Source organism: Panicum hallii, unplaced genomic scaffold, assembly GCF_002211085.1.
Source record: "Panicum hallii strain FIL2 unplaced genomic scaffold, PHallii_v3.1 scaffold_41, whole genome shotgun sequence".
NCBI lineage: Eukaryota > Viridiplantae > Streptophyta > Magnoliopsida > Poales > Poaceae > Panicum > Panicum hallii.
Window position 1 is genome coordinate 172,459 of NW_020356183.1, and position 14,168 is coordinate 186,626.

The 14,168-nt window shown below is 48.4% G+C and overlaps 1 pseudogene; it reads left to right on the forward strand.

The window, feature by feature from the left end:
• Positions 1-5,249: 5,249 nt before the first annotated feature.
• On the forward strand, positions 5,250-7,045 carry LOC112878590 (annotated as a pseudogene).
• Positions 7,046-14,168: the final 7,123 nt, after the last annotated feature.

Sequence of the window (14,168 nt, forward strand, 5' to 3'; positions counted from 1 at the left end):
AGTTGATATATTGGCAGCATCTCAAGTAGGCCACGGCTTGAGAAACAGCGTTCGGTTCGCATCACCGACAGGAAGGCTAACTCCCCAGTTAGCTGAGGATCCTTACCTCCTTACCTCACCATCGAAGGTGTCGATACAGAAAGTAAAGTTGGGTTGTGCATAAATTTAAGTCTTGACAGAAAAGTAATGCTGGTGGTTAGAGTTATATATATATACACTATAGCCACCTCTATTTCTCTTATTAAATATCACCCTAGGGCTTTACGTACTAGGCACAATCCTTAACGAACCCAACGTACTTTTGCAAAATACTTTGTTGGCCAAATTTAATACTAAAGGTATTTTCAAGGCATTTCATACCTCCAGTGTACACTTGTTAGCTCTGATACCAGCTGTGGCAGAACCAACCTGAACTACACCGGCTCAAGTACGCAAGTCTTCTCTCAAGGGCTCCAACGTACTTCAAGCAGTGTAATCCCTTGGCCTGTCGGGTAACGTCCCGATAAACCACCGAATGCAGGATCAAACAAGGTACCTTGTACGAAGGCAAGTCCAGAGATACAAATGCCATCACATTTTACAGCACAGGCAGATATATTACATGAGTGTTTTTAAAGTAACATCAGTTACCAACTGATGGAAATTATTACAAAATAGTTTTAAGTTTCCAAGTCATAGTAGCGGAGTTTATAACACGGGCACTGTACATGTCGCCAGTTCAGATATCATGCTAGCCCTGGCATGATATCACTCGGAGGGGTCTGCGTTGGTCGGGGTTGGGTCCCACTCCACGGACCAACCATCAGGCAGGGGGTAGGGCCAAGGTACAGGCAGAGCTGAGTCGTCAGGGTGATTACATGAACAAAGGTTGCAAGGCAAGACTGAGTATTCTAATACTCAGCAAGGCTTACGCGTTCATGGTATACATAGCCATGTAATTAGATGTATGAAGGCTTTTTAAGTTTTGGTAGGGTTTTCAGCTGAAAAGCAACAAAGAGTAGGTCCTTATTTTCAACTTTTAGCTTTCAAGTTCTATGTGATTATCCATTCTAGATAAGCACCTATAGCTAATCAAGCAGGGTAGAATCCTTAGCCAATCATCATCTTTCATAACCATACAGTTACTCTTGTTACTCTATGTGGTAAAGGGATCAAGCAGTCTCAATCTCCATGAGAAACGGACGATTCCTAAATCGAATTTCAACCTTGCAAGGTAAACCTAACTCACACGCTTGGAACATCCAGCGGCTGTTCCGAAGCAACCGTTTGCCTTTCATTCCGACTCATGGATCAGATCCACCACAAGTGACTGCGGGACCATACGCACATCCAATGTGCAGGACGTATGCCTGTAGAGCGACTACACGGCCATACTCCTGGTTGCTCGGCAACACGTATTCCCACACGTCGGATCGAGTAACAGGAAAAACGAAATTACGAGTGGTGGGAGGTATGTCCACTCCTCGGGCCGATTGGTTACTAGGCTTACCGCTTACCATATTTCGCGGTATGTGGCTAGTACTTTCAAATGCTTAACCACCGCTACCACACACTACGACCTTATCAAATTCATCAATACAGACGGGGTATCATCTCAAGTCCGTCATCCTTATAGTGATTACAGGAATGTAAACATTACAACTCCTATATCGCGCGAGTGACAGGAAATCACCCGACTTCTACCGGTCCTATTAGCAGAGCGGCTATTCGGACTCAAGTGCTAGTATACAATACATTGGTTCCTAAGAAAATGTGACTAGGGTTTCTCATACAATTCCTAAGAACGTAATGCAAACATAGATATAAATAATATAGGTTGCAGTGTAAATAAAGTAGGGGTTATGTTCGGGGCTTGCCTTCTTGCGTAGGGTTGGGGGTAGTAGTATCAAAGTTTTCTGAACTTTGGTTCGGAGCTTCAGTTAGACCTTCGACGGTGTGCCCGGGGTCTTCAGAAACTTCCACGTCCTGATCCGGGATTACTTCGTAGTCACCGTCGGCGAGAGTAGTCGAGTCTACATGAGATGCAAGGTTATAAGTTAAGGAGTGCATATTCTTTTATGTTATTTCACAATAAAGTTACAATTCAAGAAAACATAACTTCGTCATTGAACACATCTTTTGTTTTTCTACTGGGTAGTCATTTATCGAGTACTCATTATTCTATGTAGTTACATTAAGTAACAGGGTTGATTATCTTAAACCTTTAACTAATGGCATTAGGTAGCAGGTTGAGTTAGCTTTAAAATTTAAACTAGTTATAACTACTAACTTCATTTATTTGCTTAACTAATTATTGATACTAACTCCAGGTTATTACTTAACTATTGACTTATTTTATCTAGATAAGGCATAATCTTTATCATAGCATGTTTTATTTGTTTTGGTGGTTTTACACCTAATCCTAGGGTGAGAATTTAGTGACAAATTACATCACTCAAAAACAGTACCTCAAAAATATTTTCATACTTTTTGAACATTTAAAACCACATATATTAAGTATACAAGATTAACCATGCATTATTCATAATTAAACCCCAAATTAAGAAAACATTATATAAACAGTAGGTTAATTATTTTTTCCTAAGTACTACATAATAACACAAGATTAATGCAATTGGTTTCACATTTTTATCATTTTTCTATCAATTACTATGCATTTCCTAAGGCTACAACTAATTAAACTTAACATTTAATTTAGAGCACAAAACATTCAGAAACTGAAATTCATCCCTTAAAGAAAGTTGTAGATCTTAAAGAGAGGATTCTAACAAATTTTAGTTGGCATTTTTGTGATTTTTCCTTGATTTGATATGGAATTACAAACTGGACAGCATAAATTACATCAGGAGGTCCTTCACAAGCCTTGCAAATAACCCCCTGCACTTTTGTATCTTCTAACCCGAGGTCCTCAGCTAGGGGCAGAAGAGAAGCAGGGATTGGGCGGCCATGTTCCGGCGAGGGGGTCACCGGCGGCGAGGTCCGAGGGGAGGGAAAGTCTCAGGAGCTCACAGCGGTCCGATTGCACCACGTGTCGAGGATTGGGGTGACCAGAAAGGGTGACTTCGACAGGAGTCCGAAGTGGTGGCGGAGGGGGCAACGTCGACGGCGATGCTCCGGCGGCCAACACCGGTGAAGAACCTGTACGCAAGCACTAGTGAGCCGTGGGAAAGGTATTGGTGTCTTCAATTGGGAGCATACACTTCGGATTAGAGGTGACCGGCGAAGACAGTGGCGGTGGCGGATGAGGTAGACGCCGGCAAGCGTCGGGAAGGTGATGCAGTGCACTAGAGAACCAACGAAGAGGTCGTAGAGCTTCATGGGGTTGATGTAGTGCTGGCTGAGGGGTTGTAGTGGCGCGGGAGGGCTCGGAGTGAGCTGCCCACAGTGAGCCGAGGGCGGCGGCGGACGGCGATCATCGGCAACCATGCTCCGGCTAAAATTGGAGGGCTGCTGGGGGCTGGGGAGCTCAAGCAGAGGTCGGGGAAGCTGATTAGGGGATCGGTAAGAGCAGTGGGCGGTTGACTGTGGCTGCCCACGATGAGCCGAAGTCGCCGGAGTGGGAGAAGAAGAGGCGGCAGTGGAAATCGCAGCTGGGGTTCGGGAATTGGCAGGAGAACCAGGAGAACAGAATGTAGTAGCTTTGGTAGTGCTATTGCGCGCGAGAGATAAGGCCTTGGCGTGCTGCAGTGAGCTCTCCACGGCGACGGCGAGGTGGCGGCCGAGCAGAGCTCCCGGCAGCCGTGGCGCGCGCAAATGGGGACAGCGGGTTGGGGAAAGAGGTCAGGGGCAGGGAGGGGACGACGCGTGGGAGGAAGGGGAGCAGGAGGTGGACGGCGGCGGCCTGCACAGCGGCGGCCGGGGAAGCTGCACCGGCGGCAGAGCAGGGGAGGCAGAGGAGCAGAGGGGGCTCAGAGGAAAAAGAAGGAGGGGGGAAGTCTGAGGGGCTCATGTGGAAAATTAAAAAGATCCAGGGACTTTCCTGTAAAGTAAAATTCCCCGTTGATCTAAAGCTCTAATGAAGAAGTACCCAAAAAGAAAGTTGTAGAGTTTTTCAAGCTCTACAATTTTGATTTAAGGTTCAAGGACAAAAACTCAAAGTTTGCAGCTTTACATGTTATGTTTTGAACAAAGGTGGAATTTGAATTACCTTTGTCCTTACTAAAGTGGATTTGATCAAATTTTGGATATGTTTACAAGTTTTCATGAGATATCATGATGACTTATATTCTTACATGTTAGCCCTTAAGTAAACATGAAAATTACTTTTACACATCAACTATTTTACATAAAAGGCCCTATGGTTTTTGTTTTATTTACACATAGGTCCCTATTTTTACACAAAAACCTATTTTTCTTAGGACTTAACCTATCTTTTTCACTTTCTTTCCTATGGTAATATAAATTTGACACCTAGTATTATATTTCTCCTAGGTTTTAATGCTACCTTCCATTTCACCCAATTTACACTCAAGGACCTATATTTTATAGGAATTACAAATATACCCCTAGCCTTTTATACTACTCTCATATATCATAGCAAGCATACATATATCACACTAAGACCTAGTGTCTATGTCTCTAATTACCTGAATATTACAGTAACATATACTGGACGCAGGTATGACACGTGGGGCTACAGAGAGAGGCCGGTCAGCCTAGGAATTGTGCCACTTGTCACCATCTTCTTCTGGACACCTTTGATTCACTCCTGATGTCAGTGGCAGTTGGCATCACAGGTAAATAACCGACTCTTGCATGTAGGTGGGCCCTTCAATCCGTGGGTGGCGCCTTTCGAATCTTTGGATCAAACCGACTTTGAAAGCATGGCTTAGGATCAGGGTAAGTGTGTTTCCTTGTTCCTAGATCGGTGACATGGTATTTTGGTCCAGTGCCAGGCCGGCCGGCTTAGGAGAGGCCAGTCGGCCTGAGTTTGTCCGCAATTTGTCTCAATTTTGGTACACTCATTCCTGGATTCACAACTCATCCAAAACTTGTGGAACTTGATTAGTTTAAATAAAATATGTATGAAACATGATGCAGAACTCTATTTAATTCTGAGAAGTTGACAGACAAAGTGTGATTTAATGGCCGTCAACAATGGGCACGCCCTCAATGTACAATGCCTTGTGTACTTCGTTAGCCAGGTCTTGATAGATTCCAGGACTCGCTACCCCCAAATCTAGAAGCTCCTGTACATGGTCCTAATCGCTAAAAGGAAGCTACGCCACTACTTCTAGTCGCACCCGGTGATGGTGGTCACATCCTTCCCTCTCGGCAAGGTTGTTCGTAACCCGGATGCCACCAGGAGGAGCGCAATGTGGGCGCTCAAGCTGATAGGCTACGGAATTTCATACGCCCCTTGGATGGCCATCAAATCCCTGGCGTTGGCCGACTTCATCATGGAGTGGACCGAGATCCAGATGCCAGCAGTGGCCGTTGACGAGGAGTACTAGATGATGTACTTCGACGAGTCGTTGATGAAGGAAGGCGCCGGCGTGGGGCTTTTCATTGTCTCTCCTCTCGGTGTACACATGAGCTACATGTTTCATATTCATTTTCCTGCCTCTAACCATGTGGCCGAGTATGAGGCGCTCATCAACGGCCTGCGTATCGCCATCAAGTTGGGCATCCAACGGCTTGAAGTTCGGGGCAACTCGCGGAAGTCTGCCAGCTGGAGGACAAGTTCAATGGCCTCGAGCTCAAATGAAGCGGCTGACACACTGGCGAAAATGGCGTCCGGTCAGAAGCCTATCCCAACTGACATCTTTACCAGTGACCAGTGTAAGCCTTCAGTCTGTTACGAGGAGCCGGAGCGGGTTGGCAACGAGCAGTCCGTCCCAGGCTCAGGGGCTCAACAGCCTCCAACTCCTTCCGACCTCGAGGTCATGGAGCTCGATGGGGAACCAGCGGTGGAGCCTGACCCTCCTTCTGACTGGAGGATGCCTTATCTCAACTACCTCCTTCGCGAGGTGCACCCTACTGACAAGACGGAGGCCCGATGACTCGCACGCCGCGCTAAGTCCTTCATCATCATTGAGGGGGAGCTCTACAAGTGGAGTCACACCAAGATCCTGCAGCGTTGCATCCCGATCGAACAAGGAAACAGCTGCTGAAGGATATCCATGGTGGGGTCTGCGAGCATCACGCCGCGCCTAGGACCTTGGTTGGGAACACATTCCAACAAGGCTTCTACTGGCCAACAGCGGTGGTGGACGCCAAGCATATCATGCGCACCTGTGAAGGGTGTCAGTACTATGCCCAACAAACCCACATGCCGGCACAAGTGCTTGAGATAATCTCCATCATGTGGCCATTCGCGGTCTTGGGGCTTGATTTGGTCGGGCCCTTCAAGAGAGCGCCCAGGGGCTACACGCACCTGTTTGTCATAGTAGACAAGTTCACGAAGTGGATCGAAGCTCAGCTGATCGCAACAATCAGTTCCGAGCAGGCCTTCCAATTTTTTCTCGACATCATCCACCACTTTGGAGTCCCGAACTCCATCAAAGATAATGGTACGCAGTTCACCAGGAAGAAATTCCTCAAATTTTGTGATGACTACCATATCCATGTCGACTGGGCCGCCGTGGCGCACCCCTGCACTAACGGGCAGATCGAGTGCGCAAACGGCATGATCTTGCAGGGACTCAAGCCTAGAATTTTTGATCGGATGAAGAAGTTTGGCGGGTGATGGGCCGCGGACTTACTCGCGGTACTCCAGAGCATGAGAACAACTCCTAGCCGAGCGACAGGCTACACACCCTTCTACATGGTCTATAGTTCTGAAGCAGTCCTCCCGACCGACCTCAACTATGGGGCACCAAGAATTAGGGCATACAGTGAGCAGGGAGCAGAAGCATCTCACGAGGATGCCATGGACCAGCTTGACGAAGCACGTGATGACGCCTTCCTTCGCTCGGCCAAGTACCAGCAAGCGCTGCGTTGGTACCATGGCCGCCGTGTGTGGGGTCAGGCATTCAATGTTGGTGATCTGGTGCTCTGCCTCATCCAAAGCAACAAAGGCCGTCACAAATTGTCCCCACCATAGGAGGGACCGTACATCATCACGGAAGTGCTCCGACCAGGCACCTATAACCTGCAGACCAGCGATGGTGAAGTCCTCACCAACATTTGGAACATCGAACAGCTACGTCGCTTTTACCCTTAGTCTTTCCAAGATATAAATACATTCACGCTAGTTAACGAGCATTGGTGCGAAAACACTCATTTTGTTTTGCCGCTCTTTAGTGATGCCCGACCCCAGCCATAGCAGGGGGTCGAGCCTCACTCGGGGGGCTTCTAAGGACATACCTACTCGGGAAACTTTTTGCGCCCGATCCCTTCCCTACGATTGAGGTAAGATGATAAAAGCTACAAAAGAGCGCGCTTTGAGTAAAGTTGGTCGGACTGCAGGAAACCCATGCCCCAGCGGCTACGATGCCCTTGCACACCAGCATGGTCAGAGCATTCTCGTTCGCATCTCGCTTCTATCACCTCAATGCTATGATCCGTTGATCGTCATTAACCTTTCTCGCCAAAGGACCAAAAGTCTTCTTGGCCAAAACAAAAGCGTACAACTTGTGCACATATTACAAGTCCTTGGGCACCATGGCCTGGTTCGTCCTCTCAACTAACTACCTAATTTTATCGGGATGGGGCGACCTCATCCTCCATGCTTGCAGCTAGGTCACGTGCAAGGGAAATCACCTCCTCCTCGATCCACTCCAGCTCGACATCATCATAGCTAGGCGCGAAGCCCTGGCTCGTCATCTGCAGATCGATGTTCTCATAATGAGAATGTGTGATCATGAACAAACGCTACACACCAAGGTGCAGCGCCTGCTTCACTAGACCACACGCTCGATCCGTAACATCGAGGACCCGGGTCACGAGCAAGCTTGCTCCCTGCTCCGAAGTCATCCCCAGCTCGCCAAGGACCAACCTGACAACAGCTTGTAGGGTGTCATGCTCTTTGGATTCCTTCAGGAGGCTGGCTTTCACTTCACTGAGCTCCTTCTTGAGGCCCCAGTGGTTTGCCACCTTCTGACCAAGTTTGTCATCAAGGGCTGACCAATCGCACACCAACCATGTCAAAAAACTAAAACCTTTGGGAAGAAGCACGGCAGGAAAAAGAAAGGCCTTACCGTTTACCTCCCAGCCGAGCTTGCGCGTCTCGGTGAGAAGGTCGACAATCTCTGCCCAACATAAGGCAACCTCCGCAGCAAAATCAGCAGCCATTGCCTCAGCCTTGAGTTTCAGCCCTTCTCAACGGCGAGCTCCTTCATCTTCTCCTTGACCAGGAGCTTGGTGTCAGAATGAGCTTGGCGAGCCACGTTGACCTCAGCGCCAAGTTCGTCCGTGGTTCGGGCCAGTTTATCCCACTCTACCTGCAGCCGCTTGAACGCTGCGGTGTCCACACATGCCCTCGCGGTGTGGCAGAACCAACCTGAATTATACCGGCTCAAGTACGCGAGTCCACTCCCGAGGGCTCCGACGTACTTCAATCGGTATAATCCCTTGGCCTGTCGGGTAACGTCCCGATAAACCACCGATACACAGGATCAAATAAGGTTACCTCACACGAAGGTGAGTCCAGAGATACAATCACCATCACATTTTACATTACAGAGAATTACATTACAAGAGTTTCCAAAAGAAGTATGAAGTTTCAAATCTAGAGAAAAGATTACCGACTATTAAAGCTATGGTTTTTGGCAGCGGAAAACATACGCGACGATTACAACACGTCGTCAAGGCGGATGTCATGCTAAGCCCGGGCACGACATCACTCGAGATCATCAGAATTGGCCGAGGACGGATCCCTTTCCACGGACCAATCTTCTGGAAGAGCATAGGGCCAAGACAGGGAAGAGTAGGATCTTCAAGGGCTTTACCTGAAAAACATAAAACTAGCAAGGCTGAGTATACTAATACTCAGCAAGGCTTACCCGGGATTGGGTATACTTTAGCCCATAACTAGACTCATGAAGGCATTGTAAAGGCTTTGGGTTTATTTTCAGCTGAAAAGTAACAAAGAGTATGTACTACTTTCAAGTTTTAGCTTTCATCTTCTAGTTGAGTAATTATTCTAGATTAGCACCTACACTAAGCAAGCAAGGTAGTGATTATCATTCATCAAGATTATCCATCATTAGTTTCACTTCTTACTCAATGTGGTAAAAGGGATAAGCAGTCTCAAGCATCGTGAGAGGCGGACGATTCGAATCGAATTTTTAACCTTGCAAGGTAAACCTAACACACACGCTTGGGATTACCGGCAGGGCTTTCCGAAGCAACCGTTTACCTTTCATTCCGACTCGTGGGCAGGCCACCACAAGCGACTTGCAGGACCGTACGCACATCACTCGTGCAGGACATACGTCTGTAGCGCGACTACAAAACCCGTATTCCTGTCTGCCATGCAGAACGTACTCCCACAGGTCGGTGCGTGAAAAGAACCAAATAGATCGAGTGGTGGAAATATACCCACTTGCCGGGCCGATCGGTTACTAGGCTTACCGCTTTACCATATTTCGCGGCATGTGGCTAGTACTGTTCAAACGCTTAGCCACCACTACCATACATTTCGGCCTTAAAACTTTTATCAAAACAGACAGGGTAAACTTCCAGGTCATGATACAGCACATGACCCTGTCCGTCATCCTTATAGTGGTTGCAGAAATGTAAACATGCAACTCCTATATCGCGCGAGTGACAGGAAATCACTCGACTTCTACCGGTTCTATTAGCGGAGCATCTAACCGATAAGGACTCGGAAGCATTACATTGGACTCCTAGGATTCATGCATCTAGGGTTTCACTTCAATTCCTAGACTTAATGCAAAATATAATATAGATAGACATAGATTGCAGTGTAAATAAAGTAGTGGGATATGTCCGGGGCTTGCCTTTACTGGTGGGTCTGAAGTCAGTAAGTCAACATCTTCCGAACTTTGGTTCGGGGCTTCAGTTAATTCCTTGGTGACGTTCACTTGATCTTCAGGAACATCCTTCATAGACTCCGGGGAAATCTCGTAAGTACCGTTGCCGAAGTAGTTGTATCTACATGTAATGCAACATTACATTCAAGCGTGCACACAAAACTATTTTATTTCACAACAAAGTTATAATCTAGCACTTATCTAACACACTATTCACATAACAACCAAAAAGATCTGAACTAAACCTAGACAGAGCTTTAGGAGGACAACTAATTTGGATCGGCTACTTGTTGAAGATTACAACAGAGCCGATTGGAAACTACAGAGGTTTAGCCAATGGAAAGGTGCATCGGTTTCCTAGGTGATCGATCTTAGCATCGATTACTTTGGCAGAGGGGTGATTCCTAAAGCAGTTGTGTCTTAACCGAGATGTGCTTAAGTGCTATCCTAGGTAACTAAGTGTGGTTGCATCGACTTGTTTACGTTAGCACCATAAGTGGGTGACGTATAGCCGATTGGAGTGTGGTTGAGGATATATGACCGATAGATGTAGATAGCCGATCTCTCAATCGATAAATCGGCGGATAGAAGTGTGTGGGTAAGGATGGGAAAACTAAGGATCGATCGGCCATAACCGATATGGTAAACGACTAGAATCGGCTTGGTTCGGCCGATGGCAATAACCCTAAGATCGTGGGTATCTTTCCGATACGACTTTGCGCAGTCGATGTAGGACAGAATAAAAGGATTGTATCGGCAGTAGCCGATACTAGAAAGGTAACAATCGTATCAGCTAATCAGCCGATGGTAGAAGTATCGACTGACAGCTGTTACGCAGAAACATCATAGGCTCAAGAAAACTGATGTTTAGCGGCTGAACTGATAGCCAACGCCAAAGCATAATCGCAGAGATGTTTTGGCTATGCAGCAGACATACAAGAACTAACGGGGATCCTTATACGACAAAGAACTTAAAGAAACAGCAATCGAGACGGGGACAATGTCTTGATAATAGGGATATGAGCTCTAGGGTGATAGGATTAACTAACTATCACACTTCTCCACTTAAAACATACACCCTATAATTTATCTTCTAGCTATAATACAAGCATACAATATAAGGCACAATAAAACATTCATTCTCTAACATTTGATCTAAACCACACATTAAAGACTTTCACTCAAGATCACAACATAAAATTTATAGGTTTTGACTTAGGGTTTCAAACGAAACTGATTTTACATTTTTATGAACTTCTTATGAAAATCTATGAAATGTAGAAGTTCATCGATTTGAAATACAGAAAGCTTTGGAAATTTTACAAGGAACATCCTAGAACTTTCTAAAACTTAGCAATCAAGTCCCTGGTCCGGAAAAACAGTTAATAGGAAGTTAACGACAATATTCCGGCAAAGGAATCGCCGGCATTAGAAAGGTTCAGCAGGTCAGGGCAAACCTTGGTTATGGAGAAGAACAGACGGAAGGTGATTTTCCGTGGCGAACAGGATTGGCGCGGAGAAAAGTTCGACGGTGACGAGATTCCATGGTTGACGAAGAAGTTTGCCGGGTAGGGTTGCTGTGCTTGGTTGCATCGAGGCTCCTCCGAGCTCGTCACACCTAACTGCCGCCTTCGCTCCATAACTCCTCCTTCCGACTTGTCGCGCTATAAGCGCCTCCCTGCTTCCGCGAGGATCGAGGCCTGCCTGCATCAGGATCACATCTTCCGTTACCGTCTCCTCGAGCAGTTCGCAGTGCCGCTTGACTTCATCCGCGGCTCCCTCCTTAACGATCCCCGACGTTTTCCACGCGCGACTCTACTGCTCCCTGGGCAGGTCAGCCTGTAGCCGCCGCATTGCAACTTCCCTCGCATCGAGCGTGACCTCCCTGCATATTGTCGTCCTGCACGCCGTGCAGCTACTCTTCCGCTTCCTGCTATCGAATCCGTGTTCGGCCGGCCTTGCCGCATCACTCCCGCGCTCGCACACGCGTTCCAGCGTTGCTCGCGCCACCTGTTCTCCGACCACCCAGCGCTTGCACTCCAGTGCGCTGCGTGCCCCTCGCTCCTGCACGCGCCGCCACGTCGCGCTCCACCAGCTCCCGTACGCCACCGCACGCACGACATCGCTCTGCGCTTTTAGCTCCTGCGCACGCCGTCGCGCACGCCTCCCGCGCGCACGCATCTGCGCGCTCCATGCCGCTCGCCTGAGCCGTTGCCGCTCCGCTAACCGAGCTCCGCTCCTGCTTCGGCCGAGTCGCTCCTCGCTCGTCCAGTGCACTAGCGCCGCGTCGCTCTACCGCCCGGGACCTCGCCCGAACGCTTGCACCACGAGCCACCCTCGTTGCATCGCACGACGCCCGCTCACTCCGCTCCACCCGCGCGGCGTTCACCTCTTGCTGCCGCGCACCTGCGCCCCGCACCCGAGCCACTGCTCCCGCCTGTTTCCACGCGCTTCAGAGCTCCGCTTGCGCTCCGCTCACCAGCCTCCCTGTGCGTCGCTTGCCCGCATCACTGCCGCTCTGCGCCACCCGAGCCATGTCGCATCGTGCGTGCTCTCACGGCCAGTGCCCGCCAGCGTCCTGCACCCGAGCCGCTCCACCGCGTTAGCCACGGCCCGCACCAGCCGCTGCCCCCACCTGCTGGCCCGCTGCTCGCCTGCTGTGCGCGTTGCCTCAGCGCCGGCCTTCGCTCCCGAGCCGAGCCGCGCCTCCGCTCGCTCCTCGCACCGCGCACTCGCCCGCACGCGCCCCACCTGGCCTGGGGCCGCGCGCCTGGCCCAGTGCCGGCCGCTCGCCTCCGCCTGCAGCGGCCCATGCGCGCCTGAGCCGCTTCTTGCCGAGCGCCTGGGCCCGCCGCTCCCTGCGCAGCGCCTCCGCTCTCCTCTCGCGGCCGCCGCCTGCCCGCGCTGCGCTCGTCCGGCCGCTGGCCTGCCTCCGCTCCAGCCCCCGCGGCCCGCTCGCTCGCTTGGGCCACGCCCCCGTCCTGACCTGGCTGCGCCCGAGCCGCCGCACCGGCTCGCGCCCCGCGTTGCGCGACGCTGCCCGCGCGCGCTTGGGCCGCGCGCCCTTGACCGCGCCGCGCCTGGCTCGGCGCCGGCCGCGCGCCGCTTGGAGCTGCCCGGCCTGTGCCGCCTGAACTGAGCAGGGAGAGGGAGGGAAGGGAGGGGTGGATAAGGCTGGAAACCAGGGAAGGGGAAGCCAACAGTGGAAAGGAGGAAAAGAAGGCGCCAGATAAGGATAGAGAAGGAACAAAGAGAGAAGAAGGAGGATTGGATTTCTCCAGGACCTTTGCGTAAATTTAGAAAACTACAAGGGTCTACCTGTAAAACAAAATTTCCCGTTGATTTAAGATCCAAATGAAAAAACGCCCAAAACGAAAGTTGGAGAGTTTTTCAAGCTCTACAACATTGCTTTAGGGCTCAAGTTCAAAAACTCAAAACTTGTATGTTTACACATGAAATTTGGAACAAAAGTTGGATTGGAATTACTTTTATCCTAAAGAGCGTAATTTTATAAAATTCAGGACCTAAATGCAAGCATTTATGACATGTCATGATGACGTGATAGAATCGTCATTATGAGTGGATAAACATATCATGATGACTTGCACTTTTACACTTTAGTCCTGAGTAACTTTGGAAATTACTTTTGTAAATCTAACATTTGCATAAAAGGACTTGTACTTTTATAAAATTGCATAAATACCCTTATTTTTACCACTTTACCCAAAATTTTTACATATTTCAACACGCGCATTTCCAATGCAACTTTTGAGTAAATATATATATCTTTTTACAAAACATAAAGTAAGAAAAACATACTTGCAAAACCACCCTTTACTTATTTCAAAATTACCTTAATCCAAATACATTTTGCAAAAACAACCCTAGGTTTTCTGTAATTACAAAAATACCCTTTTTATTAGCACTTTTAAATTTTCAAAAGTTTCACATAGACATACACAAGCTTTACACTTAACAAACACATATTTCATACTAACAAAATATATGCCTAGCATTACAAATACACGAACTGTCACATCCTCCCCCCCTAAAAAGAATCTCGTCCCGAGATTCGGACGAAAGACTCTAAAGGGAAGAGATGCAAATCACCATCAGAAGTAGCAGGAAACAATCACACCGGAAGAGATTAATGTTGATGGTAAAAGTCATTGGAGTATGATGAGAAAAGCCTTTACTTTTGATGGGTGATTTAAGCGTAAATAGATTATA